Genomic DNA, 19,569 nt, shown 5'->3' on the forward strand with positions numbered 1-19,569 from the left:
ATAAGCAATATTTCTTGAAAAAGTCAAGCTGTACTAATCAAAGTTAGGAGGAAGGCTGCCAAATCATTAATGCATCTATAATTTTGTAGTTTTGATGCACATATTGAAGGTGAGAGTCAGTTCAAAATATATACTTCATGTAAGTTACTTTCAGTGGTAAGTCACCTGGCTCTTTATTCTTATCATTTTTATATGCACACATGTATGTAGTGTTTTATGGCATCTCAGTACAATAATGGCTACATGGCACCCACTAAAGGTCAAGTTCAAAAAATGTAAATTGAATTGCACACAAATATATTTTTGTTGTATTGTTACACTCAATTAAAAGCTGACCTGCTTTGTATTAGCACATTAATAAAGCCTGTTGTATAAAATATACTGGGTGGAATTAATAAGACAGTTAAAAGACATGCAAATCCATCCTGTCATGGTTGTGTGTCACATCAACTAATTTCAATTGATGATATTTTTAAATAAATAATATAACTAAACTAACTTAAATTAGCAAAAATATTTATCAAAGGTAGTTAGGCAACCAGGTGAAAAGAACACATGATAAATAAAAAGCTTCATTTCACAGTTATGGTTCATGACGGAGATGTGAGTTCCACAGTTCAGGTAAAAGGAACATTTGAATCTCTGGGGGAAAATGAGTAAGGAAAAGATGGAGAATTGATTAAAAATACTCTCTATTTCACTGTAAATTACAATTTTCTAATTTATTTGTAACTTTGCAAATATCATATAAAAGGATAATGTGTACAATATTCATAAACTTCTGGTATATATATATCTACCAAACAGTATAGAAGTCCCAAACCAAATAAGGAATTATTTTTAAAAAAGTTTCCAATACTCTGGAACTTTGCTCTGGAATAGTATTCCAGTTTAGGTTAGAAATGCCCACTCTATTTCCTTCTTCCCAACCCAATATATCCAGTGGCTTCAGAGATGCAGCTAAAATAAATAAATTCCTTTGTATGAGGTCCTCAAGGTAGATTAGTTCTTAGCTAATGGTGTTACCCTCTTTAAATAAAGTCATTATTATTATCATTATTATTATTATTATTATTATTGTTGTTGTTGTAGAGTTAAATTGCACCACATAATGGATACAAACTGAAAACCAAAATGAAAGCAATCTAAATTTATGATAACACCTGTGAAATTGAGACTGGTATCTGCTTCAATAGACAGAGGAAAATTGACAGACAGCCTTGATCTATGGAAAAGCACCGTTATCCAATAATTTGAACATCATCAATGTCAACAAAAACAACAATGTCTCCCTCTTGATCCACTGATGGCCCATATTACTACTGACTTAAACCAGTTTAAAAATGGCCAGGTTGGGATACCATATGGCTTTGTCCAAAGTACTGACCACTAGTTAGCTGAAGATTAGTGTAAACACTATTAACAAAGTACATGTACTCTACTTTTATCAACTGTCAATTAGAAATGGTCATTTAAGTGAATAATGGTGTTTGAGTATCCAAGAATGGGATCAATATAACTTTATCAAAGGACTGCTGTACAGACCACTTGTCATGACCAATGGCATTTCCAGTACAGGAAAATTATCAAGCCATAATTCAAGATATTATCATGAAAGAAATTTCTGGATGACTCCCTAATGGTCAGTTTTCCTATTTCTAGAAAGTGATGGATAGTAGAAATGGAAGAGCTTTTACCTAAACTTAGACCTCCTGGCCAAAAATACACATTGTAAGTTCAAATCCAGGATGTCATTGATTCTGTTAACATTATTCCGTTTGTACATGTCTTCAAAAACACATAATTGCCAAATATATCCCACTGAGAGCTGAAATGACCCATTGCTAACTCAGTGTGTGGAACATTTGACATAGGGTGCCCATCATTATTCCAAGCAATTAATTGGTCATTCTGTTTCCTTGTTATTCAATACTCACTGAGACACACTACAGCCAAAGAAACACAAGACAGTGGAAGCATGGAGGCATCTTTTATGATGTCTAAGACTCCAAATCTTAAAAGTGAATGACTGCCCAGCCCTGATGTTACATTAGTTACCATGTAATGTGTCTTTGTATGGCAGTGCTGTCTATTCTCATAAAGACATTAAACTGACATCTAAGTATTGTATATATTCACTTTTAAGTCAAGTCAACATGCAAATAACAAAGATCCTGACCTGCCGTAGCATAATGGATGTGCAGATCAGGGTCTATGCTGATTGTTCTATTTATTACTCCTAAGAAACTGCACAGACTGAGATCTGCCAGCACATTATGCAACTTCAGATCTGGGCCTGTGCAGTTTGCAGTTGGATTCGTCTTAGAATATTTATTCAAATTAAAACAAATTTGAATTGTTATTCTAACATTTAATACTAAAACCAATATGTATTCAATCCTGAATATTGAATGCTCTGCATATTTAATGTCATCAAAGAACTTCCAGATGAATATTATTAATTGCTACAGACTCTGACGATGGTATCCAGGTACTAAACTTGGTGAAGAAATGATAAATCAGGTATATCGTAACAAATATCTGGGAGGTACGTATGTTTTCAATACACATTGCTTTCATTGTGACATCACGTTGCCTGGCTTACAGCGAATCCCATCTTTACCTTAACCTTGTCCAAAATGTCCACATGATTTAAGTTTATCTCGGGATTTGTAAATAACGATTTTCCAAAGGAATATGGATTTATAGAGATCCAAATAAAGTTAATAATTGCCATTAAAAAGGTAGGTGAAATCAACTTTTGAAGAAGGCCACCAATTACTGAAATAGTCCTACTTGACCAGTATGACTTTTGTGATAGTCTTGTTGTTGCTATTGCTTTTGGATGTAACACCATTTTTCTGAGTCATTAACATGACAGCCAGTATAACTGGTGGAGGAAGACCCTGGGAAAACCATGGTAAGAACCACTGACCCACAAGTTAATAGCATGCTTTCTCACATATATACATTGGCCAAGCCCAAGACTCAAAACCATGCGAACAGAGGTGAGATGGAAGTTATTGGCAAAGGCGAGTGTTTTAGACCACTTGGTTACCCATGGGCCCCCAGCCTAGGCTTTAATTTAAACCAAAGAAATAATAAAAAAAACCATTAGTGGAAGGCATACGACCTTCCCCCACAGAGGTTTAATCTAGAGGTTGTGGGTTGTCATTTTCTTGTTACTTGTTCCAATAGTTTACCATAAACAAATAGTTTTTTTTCTTGTCCTTGTTGAATGCCCTGTCGTATTCATAAAACATCAAGTCCTCACCGGAATAGTACTTCAATCTTCTGCATAGCAGCATCTTTGGAACTAAAGTTAGAACTGGTAAATTATTAGGTCCAGATTTGGACACCGATCAATACTTCTGAGTCAATGAAATGGCAGACACAACTACACGAGTTGAGAACCTAGTTAACCCACACCTGTGACTAAGATCTATATGTTATGTTATCCCAAATGTTCATTCAGAAATGTAAAAGTGCGGCCCAATGGCCCCTACCAGAACAAAAACTGGGGTCAGTTAGAAGAAAAAAAAAACGCAACCAAAAAATAGTGCCGCAAATAACCAGACCTGTATCTTGTTTATTTGAGAAATTCAAACACATATCATTATCACAGGCACTTAAATTATGGATTTATTAATTTCTGCAATAAATGTTCACTTTTCCAGCATTATGTTTGAATCAATACTTGCTGAGTCAGATTACAGCATGTTTTCTACAATTTCATTGCACACTACAACTATGGCATGCACTGTGCAAGTTATAGTCAATTTATTTGACTAGGAAATAGTAGCAAGTCATGCAATAGTCTTGATTCAACAATGACCAATTCCAAGTATATAACAATGGAAAAATTAATATTTTTATTGTAGAAAATAAGATATCCAAAGCCTGAACCACTGTGATCATTAACAGCCTCTACCTGTACTGGAATTTGAATACGGCAGGTTTTCAATTCACCTTGTTGCTATAAATAGAATTTGATGTCATTTACTCGAAAGACTTGGCGTGTACCCACATAATGATTTGAGACAAACTGAACAAAATTGGCTTGTACACAATGTGATGCTTACAATGAACTGTCTTTCACTCTGAACTATGCCAAGCTGCACACATCAATGTGTACAAAATAATGCTGAAAGACAAAATATTAAAGAGAAATATAAGACTCGTTTTAGTCTTCAAGTCCTCTAATTTGAGGAGATAAGTGATTTACTGGCTAAGAGGATAACTTTTTTTGTCTAATAAAAACAATAAATATAACCCCCACTCAAAGTAACATCCCTTCACTGTTGCAATTTGTATTTTTTAAATTTCCATTCCTGGTTACAGTAAAATTTTAATGTCAATTTTGCAAAATGTTATGGTCCTTTATTATCTGCTTATTTATTTTCATTTGTTTGTAAATTCATATATTTGACAATTTTCCTGTTTTGTATATCTTTTCTTATATTCATTTATTGTTAATTCATTCTTTCTCTCATCCATTTTGTTCTTATTTCTATTGTCTTGCCAAATTATTAGCATCTACATTTCTTTTTTCTTTGGTTTCATTGTGCATTCCTTTAAAGAGTGACTGGTGAAGTCAAAAGCTTAATGAATTAAGCCAAGCAAAAAATGCTTGTTTCCTACTGCACTGGTTTTAAAATTAGGGGTAGGTAATGGTTAGTATACATAATGTATAACACACTTCAAGTAATAGGTAAAATGGTTCAATTAGATGCACAAATCAATTTCTGGAAGTTTTTTGAAAAAGAAAATTTCATCCGGGGGGAAAAAGTGCTAGGATTGGCAACAATAAACAGGTACAGTCAGCTGACAAAAAATACTCTTTTTTAGGCCTTAGATTAATAATGGCAATCTCAATAGTAATTATTGAGAAGAAGAAAAGAAACAGTATGAAAAATCATAGGGCACATAGTTACAATTAAATTGATACAGCCTCGGTGAAAGAAGATTATATGAACTTTTGTCAAGTGAAAATATTTGTATGATTTAAAAATTTCATGCATTAACTTTTTCAGACATTAGAACGAATGTACGTTGTCAAAATTGACATCATAGAATAAACAACTGTCAACAAAATATATGATGCATAGAGAGTAAAGGAATGTTGTGTTGAGAAATATCTATGTATTGTAATGAATAGAAGTCATTACAAGAACACTGAGAAATATCAATTTATTGTAATTAATACAACTACGGAATGTTGAGAAATATCTATGTATTGTAATGAATAGAAGTCATTACAAGAACACTGAGAAATATCAATTTATTGTAATGAATAGAAGTCATTACAAGAACACTGAGAAATATCAATTTATTGTAATAAATAGAAGTCATTACAAGAACACTGAGAAATATCTAGGCAAAGAATTACCATTTTACATTCCTCTGGACTTTTGTATGTTTCGATGTTCAAGCCATAAATTCAATATTTGCTATAGAGACTACTTTTCTTAAACTTGTATTCCATAAATAATTTACTGCTAGTTTCTGATGAACACTACTATAATTGCTTTCTCCAATATACCAAGGTATTAGGGAGAAAAAACCAAATAAGCTAAGTGCCAGTGTGTACCTCAATTTTAAGACCACATTTTAAATACTAGTTCTTAGACAAGAATCTACTTAATGTTTGACAGTTAGTCATACTACCAGAAGTGCAGTGCACTCTAATACACTGACCTACTGCACTCGAATACACTGACCTTTATTTGTATTTAGCATAGGACAGTAGCCTAAAGAATTGAAATAAAAGGATATAAATTTACTTTGATTTCCACTTGTTGGAAGGTGACACTGTAACCACCCTTTCAGTTCTACAATAGACCAACTTTTTATTAGCCTGCATGGTAATTTTGCCCTATAAAGTGTTCAGTTCACTGTAATAATGAAACTTAGCTGCCACATTACAAAGTTTCTCTGTATGGCTCAAGACACTGCCCATTCTGTCTATGTAGAGGCATGTGGTCAATATGCTTTGTGTCACATTTGCCTAATTCGTAACCTGCTCTATTTCTCATGGAGGAGTAACCATTTCCCACGGGAATTTATTTTGGACATCTGAGTCCACAATTTTTCCTCTTTGTACGATACAATGGATATAAATGCATCAGTATTTTTGCTGAAGATTTCAGCTCTTCTTCTTTACATTTTCTTTCAATGATCATGTATCACATGCTCTCATATGTTGGCTATGCCAATCAAAATCAGTAAGACATTTATGTCATCCAATGAAAATGATCCTTATAACCTTCTTTGGCAATGAATGCATTCTATTGAGCAAGTTTCAGATGCATTCAATTCAGTTTAAAATCAGTTACAATGATCTTTAACCTTTATTTTCTGTCTCCCTTGTGGGATCAATGGATGAACTTTCTTGCATGTGTGTGTGTGTGATTAGGATTTTTAACATAGCTTTAACAATTTTTCAGTCATATCGCTATGATGTCTGCAGTGTGGCAGTTTATAGTGATGTCAAGCACTGGGGCATCATGTTGCGAACATGTAGCATGATGTCCCCACCTGTCACATTATCCTGAAACCAGGACAAACAGTCCTAACACTAAACTCTTAATGCTGAGTGCCTAGCGAGACAGTAATTCTTTACAATGACTCTGCCGGGGTTCGAACCCATGACCTCCTGCTTCTGATGCAGATGCTCTAACCATTAGGCCACCGGAGCGGTGCAACCTTTCTTGCACCAAAGATGAAAAATAAAGTCACTGGTGCAACAGCCTAAAATGAACCTGTATCCCTGCCAACAGGTACAAATAAATGTTTGTGCTAATTACAAGTTATTTAGTTTGAAGCCTTTGATGTTTGTTGATACCTACAATACTAGAATATGACCAATAATCTGTAAGAAGTATTCAACAGTTTAAACATCAGCAATGTTTACAAAACAAAAACGTGTACAACAATAGCTTCTACCACACTCCATTAAAAGCCCATATTGCCCCTGAACTATTAACAATAGTCAGACAGGCATACCATATGGTTGTCTCCAAAGAACTGACCACTGGTCAACTAAAGATCAGTGTAAACACTATTAACAAAGCACTCTACTTTTATCAATTGTCTGCCAACTGGAAATGGTCAGTTGCGTGAATAATAGTGCTCAAGTATTTTGGAATAGTGTCTGTATAATTTTATCAAAGGATTCTGTCAAGACCACTTGTCATAAAGGACACTGTCTCTTGAAGTGGAAACTATCAAGTCATAATTCAAGATATTAACATGAAAGGATCTTGTGGTGTCTCCACATTACAGATAGAAGAAAACACTTGTCACTGCAACAGCAATAGGAATACTTCTGACCTAAATTTAGACCGCTTGGCCATAAATATTTATTCTTAATGGAGTCAAAAGCCATTGTTATACTGAACAGAACAAAACTTTAATTAATAAAAGTAAATCTCAGGCCACACATAGGTGGCATATATAAATACCACAACTGCTAACATGCAGAGATACAAATCAAAGAATAGGTCAACGTTTACAATCAGAGCAAAAATAAACATTGCAACATAATGTGAAATATTTGAGTACATAAATGAAACATTGTTATTGTAAAACATCCTGGAGTGTACAAAGAGTGAAAAAATATTATATCACTGTGAAGTAGGAAATATTTACACTTCTGCAGAAAGCACAAAATTCATGTTATTGCTTTCATTATTGCAGCAACAAATTTTGCAAGATTTTGAAGAATTTTGTGATTATTGGTGGCAAATAAGGTAACTTTCCAAAAGATGGTTTGTTGTAATAAAACGGTTTTAGAAAAAAGTTTATGTTTAAGGTAGCAAACATTTAAAGACGTGCATTTCGTGTCTTTTTTGTGTGGACAGACTTGATATACCCGATAGGGTTTTATTTGACACTGATGTAGAATCGTCACTACAATCATTCTTTGAATACTGTGTTTACTCCTAAATGGTTACCGATGCATGACAGTCTGAATCATCATCCAAATTCTGTTGGTTTATTGGCATGTTCTGCAGTTCTTTCTGTGGCATTTTTTCTTTAAGTTCTACAGGTTCTTCTGAAAACAAGGTTCTCAAACACTTTTCTCCAGTATCTGTCACAGTTAGTTGTGTCATCTGCTGCATGTCAACATAACATACAAATATTTAGTTATGGATTCCTCATTGTGCACTGATGAAATGCTCTTCAGTCATAATGACAGCTCCAGTGACCTAGTGGTCAGAGTGTCCGTCCCTTGCGGGTTCGAACCCCGGCAGAGTCATACCAAAGACTTATAAAAATGGTACCAACAACTGCCTTGCTAGGCGCACTGCATGAAGAGGTTAGTATTAGGCCTGGTATCAGGATGATGTGACTGGGTGGGACATGATGTTACATGTCTGTGGCATGATGTCCCAGTGCTATACGTCACTATGAACTGCCACAATGCAGACATCATAGAGATAGGACTGAAATTCTTTTAAAGCTACATTAATATTCCAAATCACACACACTCTTCAGTTAAAGCAGCACAAATGACCGGTGAGAAGTCTCTTGTATTATCAAATCTTAAATTTAATGTCACACTGTTTCTATAAGGCTGTGTGTCAGATCTTAATGATCCCCAGTGTTTCTGTAAGGCTGTGTGTCAGATCTTAATGTTCCCCAGTGTCTCTGTAAGGCTGTGTGTCAGATCTTAATGATCCCCAGTGTATCTGTAAGGCTGTGTGTCGGATCTTAATGATCCCCAGTGTCTCTGTAAGGCTGTGTGTCGGATCTTAATGATCCCCAGAGTTTCTGTAAGGCTGTGTGTCAGATCTTAATGATCCCCAGTGTCTCTGTAAGGCTGTGTATCAGATCTTAATGATCCCCAGTGTCTCTGTAAGTCTGTGTGTCAGATCTTAATGATCTCCAGTGTCTCTGTAAGGCTGTGTGTATCAGATCTTAACGATCCCCAATGTCTCTGTAAGGCTGTGTGTCAGATCTTAATGATCCCCAGTGTCTCTGTAAGGCTGTGTGTTGGATCTTAATGATCCCCAGTGTCTCTGTAAGGCTGTGTTTCAGATCTTAATGATCCCCAGTGTCTCTGTAAGGCTGTGTGTCAGATCTTAATGATCCCCAGTGCCTCTCAGAGGCTATGTGTATCAGCTTGTAATAAAGTTTAATGATCCCACTATGCCTCTGTAAGTCTGAGTCAGCTACTAACAGATCTTGATCCCATAGTGTCACTGTAAGGCTGGGTGTGTCAGATCTTAAGGATCCCAGTATTTCTGTGTGTATCAGATCTTGTGATCCCACAGTGTCTCTGTGAGGCTGTCAGCATATAACAGATCTTAATAATCTCAAAGCATCTCTGTAAGGTTGTGTCACCATATAACAGATCTCAAACCTGCCAACCCTAACAAGACTATCTCAGTAAGGCACTTGATTATTTTTTTTTGGTAAGTTTGACCAGTTTTCAGTAATGTGTAACAAAATATCATGTAATGCTATTGTAAATTTGGAAAACATGTATTTAAAATGTTTGATATCAAAACCGATGCAGTGAGTGTAAACATCATGTTTAATTGAAAAGTTTATAAAGCACATGTAGTCTTTATTGACCTCTAGTACAGTTGCACAAAATTCTGTTCCAAACCCTATGCAGCTCAATGGCTTGTTGTTATCTCTCAATATAACATAATTCTTGAAGTTTGATTTTTCACATGACGATGGCAATCATATCTCCTCATATCTCCTGCCATGAGACATACTCAAACTGACACATGACATCCAATAAACAATTGTCCCTGCCTGATTTTATTAAAAAAAACTTTATATTAATTTTTATTCCTCTGTATTGATTATTAACACTTTTTAAGAGGCCTCTTTTCCCTTTCATCTTCAACTTATACTGCTTGTTGGATGCCATTTTGTAAAAAGTTATATAATCAAGAGCCTGATCATTAAGATGATTTGCATAAAAAATGTACAGTTTAAAGCTTGTTAGGTACTACTGTAAAGTTAGACTGGTTCCTTAACTATCTCCATCATATCTGATATGAAACCCGGAATCATATCAAATACGGATGAGCCATTTATGCAGATTTTACTGCAATAATCTTATTTCCTTAGCTTTTGTTTTTATTCTGTAAATCTGTATTTTAAGGGTCATTTTTGCAAGACTTATGACAAAATCGTAAGGGCTGGCAGATCTGAGATATTAATGATCATAGTGTGTCTCTGCAAGACTGTATTTTAGCCTGTAACAGATCTGAAACAACTTCTACTTAGCCTACACGCAAGCTAGAAAAAGTTAAAATCATGAACATTATTCTTTTTCACTGTTAAATAGATTAGTGTGGGCACAACCAAATATGTGCTAATTAAATATTATGTATTTGGAGAACTTTCATATATTTGCTGGTGAACAAAAAGAAAACATTTATTGTTCAAATCTTTACAAAATACTATTTAAGGGTAAGCATTCAGACTACTATAGTTTTTCAAAAGAATTTTTTAACATATGTTTGCTTTGAAATAAAAACAAATAACTAAATAAAACGACGGTACTAAAACTGAAGCAACAGCAAATCTGTAACGGAAAAGGGCATATTATCTGGTGCATCAAAAAACAGAATATTTGAACATTTTCTCATTTAAAATAACTTACAATAACCCCTCTATATGTAATAAATTTAATTACTGTACAGCATCCATGTTTATTTATGGAAGAAAGATAGGCTGGTAAGGAGATGGAATTTCCCTGGGACTTCCCCCAAGCCCAGAGGAGTTCATACAATATATCTCGACTTGAAAGGAAAAGAGTTATGTCTGGGATTCTACGTCATCCTGTTAAATTTCATGTTCAGGGCAGATCCTGTAGAAGCTGCTATCTTTCACAACCAACACCACCCCAATGTTTCAAAATCTGCCCAACAGTACACAATAAAATTCATTAGGCGCATAAGCATGTACGCCTCCTTTCGTTTTTAATATTACTTATTTTCCAAACATGCGCCTGAAAATGAAGACAGTTGCCCTGAATAATCATTCAAGGGCTACATAAAATCAACTCAAATTTTAACACGAGTAATTTGGTTGAGAAAATATTTTTCTTTTTGGACATGTCAACAAAAAGCATGAATAAAAACTGTTCAAGCTAACCTAGAGTAAATTATAAAATGTTAAAATCAATTACAGTTAATATGCAGACAGGACCAATGATTTTTTAAAAAGTTTTTTAATTTATAGTTATAGGCTGTCTAGTCAATATCAAGTAATTAAGAAGGTTTTACTTCTAAGCAAGAACATTAAGCACACAATATAACTATTTGTCGAGACTAGTGGCTTTGGAAAGGCAATATCATTTCAAACATTTTTCTACTAATGTAGCAAAAAATACAATAGCCCACTGTTGTAGACCAAAATGACCAATTCCAACAAGTTTTAAAAATGTGGAACAAATATAAAATTGCTACAATGGCTGAGGATCTGACCGGGACATCAATATATACGTATATACAAAATATAAATACCAAAGTTAATTTGTCTACCATATATACTCAAGTTGGATCTAACTGCCAAGTGCATACACCCAGATCTGCCATCACATAATGACCCATCATATCTGGGCCTATTCAAAATGTCTGGGGTAATCACTAATACAAATCCTAATCTTCTGGTGGATTATGTTATTGCACATCAAAGGTATGCTGACTTGGGAGTCAATATGGTACTGCATGTAAGTCCAAAAATGTCAAATACGTGCAACAAATTGACAAAGTAATATAATGGTCTTTAAGTTTATTGTTATAATGATCTGAAAATTTAATCATCGTCTATATATGAATAAAAATAAGGCTGCAAAATGACATGTGTCTACCTCAAGTGTTTTTTTGCCTAATCACACTAACAAGGATTTTATTAAAAAAGTAAAAGCACAAAAAGTTAAGAGTACCGTAAATGGTATATTATATGCTAGCTATGTGGTAAAAAGCATTATCACACTTCTTTAATGCAAAACAATCTTTCATTGGTCAGATATTCAGATACTAGAAGATGTAGTATCAATGTATCGTCTATACTATACCACTGTTGCCGTGACTCTGAACTCTAACCCCTTGACACCAAAATCAATAATTTTTTTTCCTAATCCCATATTGCCAGCCAGTAAAAAGGTTGTCTCCACACCCCATATTGCAAGCCAGCCAAAAATGTTACTTCTTAAACCATATTGCCAGCCAGCCAAAAAGGTTGCTTCCACACCCCATATTGCCAGCCAGCCAAAAAGGTAACTTCCTCACCCCACATTGCCATCCATCCAAAAAGGTTGCTTCCACACCCCATATTGCCAGCCAACCAAAAAGGTTGCTTCCACACCCCATATTGCCAGCCAACCAAAAAGGCTGCTTCCTAACCCCATACTGCCGGCCAGCCAAAAAGTTAACTTCCTCACCCTACATTGTCAGACAGCCAGTTGTATAAAATGGAAGCTACTAATGAACACTGCACAAGGTATATGGCCTGAACATGACTTCTTTGATGTCAGTTGACCATAACATTTTAAATACAAAATCAACAAGGCTCAAATGTAAGACATCCACAAATCTGGTCATGGTAAAAGGCTCTTTTTTCAGTCAAAACTATTGATATGTGCCTTTCCTGTCTCCAATGCAAGCCAAACCAAAGGTTATCTATAAAGGTTGATCAAGGTATCTGTTACAGAAGTTATTGTGTGAAAAAGGATTTCCTTTTTTCTGCTGTGTGGAAAAGGTTTTCCTTTTTTCTGTTCCTGTGTTCTTGATTGCTCATCAGTTGAGTCTGAAGCTGATGATTTGGGGCAAGGAAGCAACCTAAGTTACATGTACTTACAAAATGTGGTTATGGTAGATCGCGGAGAACTTAATTTACAGTGTAAAAATAAAATAAGGAACAGACAAATAACACTGTAACACTTCACCTTATGTGGGTAGGTGTATATATAATTGCTTTAAAGGCTTTAAATAAACATTCAGATCAACATACAGAAAAAATATTTTAACAACCACATTTTATTTGTGTGTGAAGTGGTTTTTGTACAATCTTGCAAAAGGCTTATCAGGACAGATCAATGTGCAGACAACTAAGTCAATATGCCACTGACACTGGGGAATACAAATTATCAGAGGTTATCCTTTCACATTTGTGGAATACCTTAACTCCCAATTAACCACCTTGCTACTAGAAACCTGGGACTAAACTCCAATCTCAAAATGCGACGACAACCTTTATCAAATCGGCCATTAGAAAAGTTGTTATCAATCTCCCACCTGCCCATCAGTCCCATTGAACTATAGTGTTTATCTGAGTTACATAACTTAAGAGTGACAACCATGTATTATTCTCCCTTTAGTTTTCATCCCAATGTGGCAATGACTAACCTCCAGTCAAAATGCCAAAACATGGTAAACTGCAAGCTCATCAAAAAGCCCCAAAACAGGAGGGACATGGTAAACTGCAAACACATCAAAAAGCCCCAAAACAGGAGGGACATGGTAAACTGCAAGCTCATCAAAAAGCCCCAAAACAGGAGGGACATGGTGAACTGCAAGCTCATCAAAAAGCCCCAAAACAGGAGGGACATGGTAAACTGCAAGCACATCCCAATGTGCATCTTTGCTAGCCAGTATGATAATCCTATCTACACCTTAGTGGATGGAGCAGATATTTCTGTGCTTTGGGCCTATGAATTTCAATGAATGCCGCACCAAGCTATCGCATCCTATCAAAATTAAGTTGTTCAAATTTGAACGCTGTTCCTACAAGTACATGACCAAGATAAGGGGAGCACACAACTTTAATGGACTGATAAATAAGCAATTTTCAACTAGCCGTCAATATCTGTACAAATACCTTTCACTCAAATGCACCTGTAAAGGCTTCTCTTTGGTACACAGTCATACGTTTGATGTTAAACTTACACAAAGTATCCTTTTGAAGTCAGCTGCCTCCACCATTTTTGGCTGATGTACAATGGACTGCTGTTACACACTATTGGCTAGTTGGCATTACATACTAAGGGAGGCATTACATACTAAGGGAGGCAACTCGTGAAATCCTATAGATATCACTAGAACAAAGCACTAAAATATCTGCCCGATCTGCCAAGGTGTAGCTAGGGTTAACATATCGGAACCTTGACTAACAATGATGCCCAATGTGAGATTGAATAATGCCCAGGTAAATATCAGTCAAAAAGATTAGTCTTAGGCTGGTATTTACAACTCACTACCTAAAAAGATTACTTGAGTCTAAGGCTGATATTTGCAACTCAATTTTTAAGTGCAAGATGCTCAAACGAGTTATCCCAGCCACTCATCATAGTGTCAAGATATCTTGTCAACCAAGTTATCCCAACCACTCATCATAATGTCAAGATGTCTTGTCAACCAAGTTATCCCAACCACTAATCATTATGTATGCCTTGTCAAAGTCATCCCAGACACTCCTCATATTGTCAAGATTCCTTGTCAGCAGAGTTATCCCAATCCCTCATGATACTGTCAAGACACGCTGTCATTTGAGTCATCTTGGCCACTCTGCATACTGTCAAGACAATCCGATTAAAATCAGATATCCACTTTCCAAAGTAAAGATCTGACAGTGACTGGTTAAGGGGCATTTTCTGGTGACCCATGTTATTACCATAATTGATAATTTTATCAGCCAATCACATGAAGTGTTATATCGTTTTTTGGGAGACCGAACAATGATGCTGGAAAGCATCAATGTGTGCCAAAGGATTTGATTCACTTTCAAATTTTTTAAAACTTCATTTCCAGTGGCTAATTTAAAGGTCACTAATCATGACCCCTAAGAGATCTTCATGTAGGACAGTGGAGAAATGATTTTAATCAGACTGACTGTCATGATAACTTGGACGGAGTCTTTACTTTTCATTGCAGGTTTTTTTAAAGAATCCTAGCTGCAAACTGACCAGACTATATAGATAAACCCTTTTCATAATGTCTTGACACTGGCAAGAACTTTCCTTGACTAAAATTTTGTAACTAGATTTAAATTTTCTTATTAAAGTCAGAGCGACTAATCAACAGAAGAATTATTAAAATATGAAAAAGACCTCACTGATCTTACAGAATAAAAATCAAACTTTCTTTCAATGGAATGAATTATACTGACTTTAATAAAATGCTTTCTATATTCCTAAACATGCCCATGAAAGAAAGATAACAAACACTAGGTGAAAAGTTTCTCAAAAGTACTTCAACAGAATATGAAAGCCATGGACTTGGCAGGGGTTAACTACGGTATCAATTACACAATAGTTTCAAGTGGGCCATCTGTCCTGGTTTCCTAATGCACACTGTAACCTGATAACTAAAACTGTATTAAGTGTTTGAGGTGGACAGCTCAGCAACTTTAATAACCTGCCAATTACAGAGTCTGTACTCTGAGCCAGTTGGTGCCCAATGACAGGTGAGAGGAAAGTCACTAGAAACTGCTAAATGGGTGCCAGATTTAAACAACCAAACAGAGATATCAATTGCCTAATTTTGTACATTGAGCCACCAAATCACAGTCATGACATGTAGCTCAACATAAAATTGTTGACAAAATATAAGCTGCTTCCATTTCAAAAACAACAAATTTAAGAGAAAATTGTATTTCTTTCTAAGAATTGAAGAACAATTTCTGAAGGGTGTATATAGTTCAGAAGACTGGAGTTGGATTTGTTTTAGATGTGCACATATGTGGAAATGATTTTCTACATAGAAAAACAACCTAGAACCAAATATAGCTGGATTAAATATAAAACCCAACCAATTTTCATCTGCAAGTAATGCATGCACATATTATCAAAACCATTCCAAATGTAAACCAGAATTAGCAACACACCATGTATTATATTCCTTAGATTTATTAATTGGTTTGCAATCCAGCAGATAGATCTATGGACTTTTTGTTGATGTTTATTCTTGTTGTGATGGAGCTTGGAGCCAATTGAAGGGAGTGATAACAATTTTACCTGTGTGGATACCAAGATGTCGCAGAGTCAGAGCTGTTCATTATCCCTTAGACCCCAGGCATTGATATTCTAGAGAGGAACTTTTGTACTCTTACTAGGACCATAGGTGTTGTATACATTGTATTTTATGCTTTTATATCACACTTATCTTGTGAAATCAGAAATTAAAATTAGAGCCGATAGTAATGGGCAAATCACAAATGGCCCCACTCAAGATAATTTTACCTTAAAGGCCTTTAACAGAGTAACTTGCACTGGGAAACCAGTTAGGATGGTTGGTTAGCTGGTAGATTTACATTCAACACGGTACTGGCAGCATCATGCTGAGGAAAAGGGCGCTAAGTGCCTTTCCCACAGAAGTAGTGAGGAAGCCACCCTGGACTGGTTTAGACAGGTGCCATAATGTGCATCATGCCGCAGACATATAACATGATGTCCCACCCAGTCGCGTTATCCTGACACCAGGCCGACCAGTCCTAACAATAACCTCCTAATGCTGAGCGCCTAGCGATTTAGCTGTTAGTACCATTTTTAGAAGTCTTTGGTATGACTCATGCAGGAATAAAACCTTTGACCTCCCGCATCCAAGATGGATGATCTAAGTGCTAGGCCACTGAAGCGGTGCTATATACACTGCATTCCTTCAAAAAATTCCAATATTTTCTTACGTGGTACATCACCAAAGTGTCTTCATACAGTCACCAAAGTGTCTTCATACAGTCACCAAAGTGTCTTCATACAGTTACCATCAAAATACTTCTTTTTCACAGGGTTTGAAGCGAGACTCGATAGGAATGTGTTTCACCATCAGTGGATATAGGCAAGATATGCACACTAGTTGAGGTTCACTCTGCAGGAGGTATGCATCAATCAAGTATATGTGTTAGACAGACAATACCACCTCATCTGTCATTTGTTCTATACAAATGATGCCACTTTCCAATTGTGGGTGTGATGTCCTTAAGCTACTTTGTGGAGTTTTGTCCATATATTCTGCCAAGTATAATGAACCTGCTAATTTATTCAGTATCTGCAATCAGTGTAAGGGATTTTTAAATTTGTACTTGGTGGAAAAGGGGAAACAACTCCTTCAAAATTGGACCCAGTAAGATAAATTCTTTAAAAGACACACCCATGTGAAAAATGCAATTCATTTACCAAATGAAATACAGTTGTGTACAAGGGATGCTGAGTTTTGGTGGTTACAAGTGTGAATGGACAGATGGATGGAAATTTTAATTTCTGCATGAATTCAGATCTTGATGCAGAGTTCAAAAATTTGTATTAAATAACCAAGCAAAATCATTGCTAATCTGAAAATAATATTCCAGTACATTACATTTGTTATTATATAACATAGCTTTCCTTTCTATAATGGCAACAATGTTAAAAAGACCTTTATCTACAGTGGAAGCCAAGGCAATGTACAAATGAATTAGCCAATTCATATCTTTATACAAAGCATCCTGGTTAATATCCATACAAAATCGATTGTGTCATACCACCAGATTATTCATCCACAAAGCCGGAAGCTCTAACTCATTTTTCTATTGATTCTGCCACTTGTAAAACAGCATCAAATTAATTATACTTATTAAATTGAGCAGTGGAACATTAAATTGATACAATTCTCTGGGAGGGATCAATACAAGCTGCACTTGATGACCCTGCCAGCCTGGGGTTCTGTTGCCAAGAGTCTTAGCAGCTGTCATTCTCACTGTAAACTAAGCCATACATATGTGAATATTTTTTCTTTGTATTTTCCTTTTTGCATCAAGGCACAGTGCATCATGCATACTGCTAAACCAACTTTCAGAAGGAAAACTTCAAACAAAATGCAAAATATTTAAAGATAATAAATAAAATATTCTTGAATGTAACAAAAGCTCTCCTTGCTGGAATGACTTATCTCCTCCCCATTAACCTTGACTTTTGACTATTTAACTCCTTGTTCAATAGGCCAGTTTCATAATCCTGACTTTTGACCGTTCAACTCCTTGTTCAATAGGCTTAAAACTAGTTATCTGACAGTCTCAAAAATTACAAAACGAGCCTCTCACTGCTGGGAGATTATATTTTGGCATCATCTCTACTGTCTATACTCACTTAAAATTCGAGACCATCTTCAAACTGACAGAAACAGATCTGCCATTGCATAATGTGCTGGCAGATCTTGATCTGTGCAGTTGTTTGGAGTAATGAGTACAACGCTGATCAGCATGTGCATTATGTGCTGGCAGATCTTGATCTGTGCAGTTGTTTGGAGTAATGAGTACAATGCTGATCAGCATGTGCATTATGTGATGGCAGATCCTGATCTGTGCAGTTGTTTGGAGTAATGAGTACAACGCTGATCAGCATGTGCATTATGTGATGGCAGATCTTGATCTGTGTAGTTGTTTGGAGTAATGAGTACAACGCTAATCAGCATGTGCATTATGTGATGGCACATCTTGATCTGTGCAGTTGTTTGGAGTAATGAGTACAACACTGATCAGCATGTGCATTATGTGATGGCAGATCCTGATCTGTGCAGTTGTTTGGAGTAATCAGTACAACGCTGATCAGCATGTGCATTATGTGATGGCAGATCTTGATCTGTGTAGTTGTTTGGAGTAATGAGTACAACGCTGATCAGCATGTGCATTATGTGATGGCAGATCTTGATCTGTGCAGTTGTTTGGAGTAATGAGTACAACGCTGATCAGCATGTGCATTATGTGATGGCAGATCAGAGTCTGTTGTTTTCAGTCTGACTTGACTTATAAGTGAGTATATATGGTAAATGTAAAAAAGCCATATACATCTCTTCCTCGATAACTCGCACACAACGGGGTCCAAAAACACAGACCGCACTATATGTGAGGCATGAGTTACTGAGGAACTCCAAAAATTGAAGAAGAAAAAAATCACTCTGACATGGAGAAAATCCTCATTTTACAATTACGTCGATACTAATTTTTAATAACACGCTTTTTCTAATCAAGTTGTTCGTTATTCTGTTTAAATAACATTTATTTTCAAAATGTTCAACATATGAAAGATCGTTTCATCTGGTTTAAAAAACCATCACATGTACGCGAAAAAAATCTGTGTATTATGTCACTGCTTTTTGTTTTCTTGATGAGTCTGGTTCCCACAGTGGTGTTTCATATTATCCTGCCAAATCGGGAGTCCACAGATCAGGGAACTAGACCAACGGTTAATACACCACCAAACAAGATTCCTTTTTTTTTTTCAAAAACAAGCTACATTTATATCATGAGACAATCGTCTACGTCGAAACTTGATGTTTGTACTGTTCAATTAGTACAATATTAATGTCGTGATTTCATTGGAAGTAATAATGAAACTTATCATCCTTAAGGATATCTCAAAGTGCCAGTTCGAGAATTCTCTGAAACTCACTTGCCCACAATGGTCAGTATCTGTAAAATCAAGCTCTTTATTTTAAGAAGTATTCATTTCGCTTGGCGGCCTTGTTATCTTTGATCACAGTTATGAAAGAGTCGGTTAATTTAAGGTAGTTTATGTTACATACTCAATAATATTTGTAACGGTGTTTGATTGATCAAATGAAGTGA

General features: G+C 35.7%; 1 protein-coding gene across 1 annotated transcript in view; it reads right to left on the reverse strand.

Moving 5' to 3' along the window:
- The window catches only part of LOC149808564 (chromatin-remodeling ATPase INO80-like), a 172,678-nt gene that overhangs the window by 60,023 nt on the left and 93,086 nt on the right, over positions 1 to 19,569 (reverse strand). The window lies entirely within an intron of this gene.

This window comes from Sinohyriopsis cumingii, chromosome 1 (assembly GCF_028554795.1).
Source record: "Sinohyriopsis cumingii isolate HCF-2022 chromosome 1, ASM2855479v2, whole genome shotgun sequence".
Taxonomy (NCBI): Eukaryota; Metazoa; Mollusca; class Bivalvia; order Unionida; family Unionidae; genus Sinohyriopsis; species Sinohyriopsis cumingii.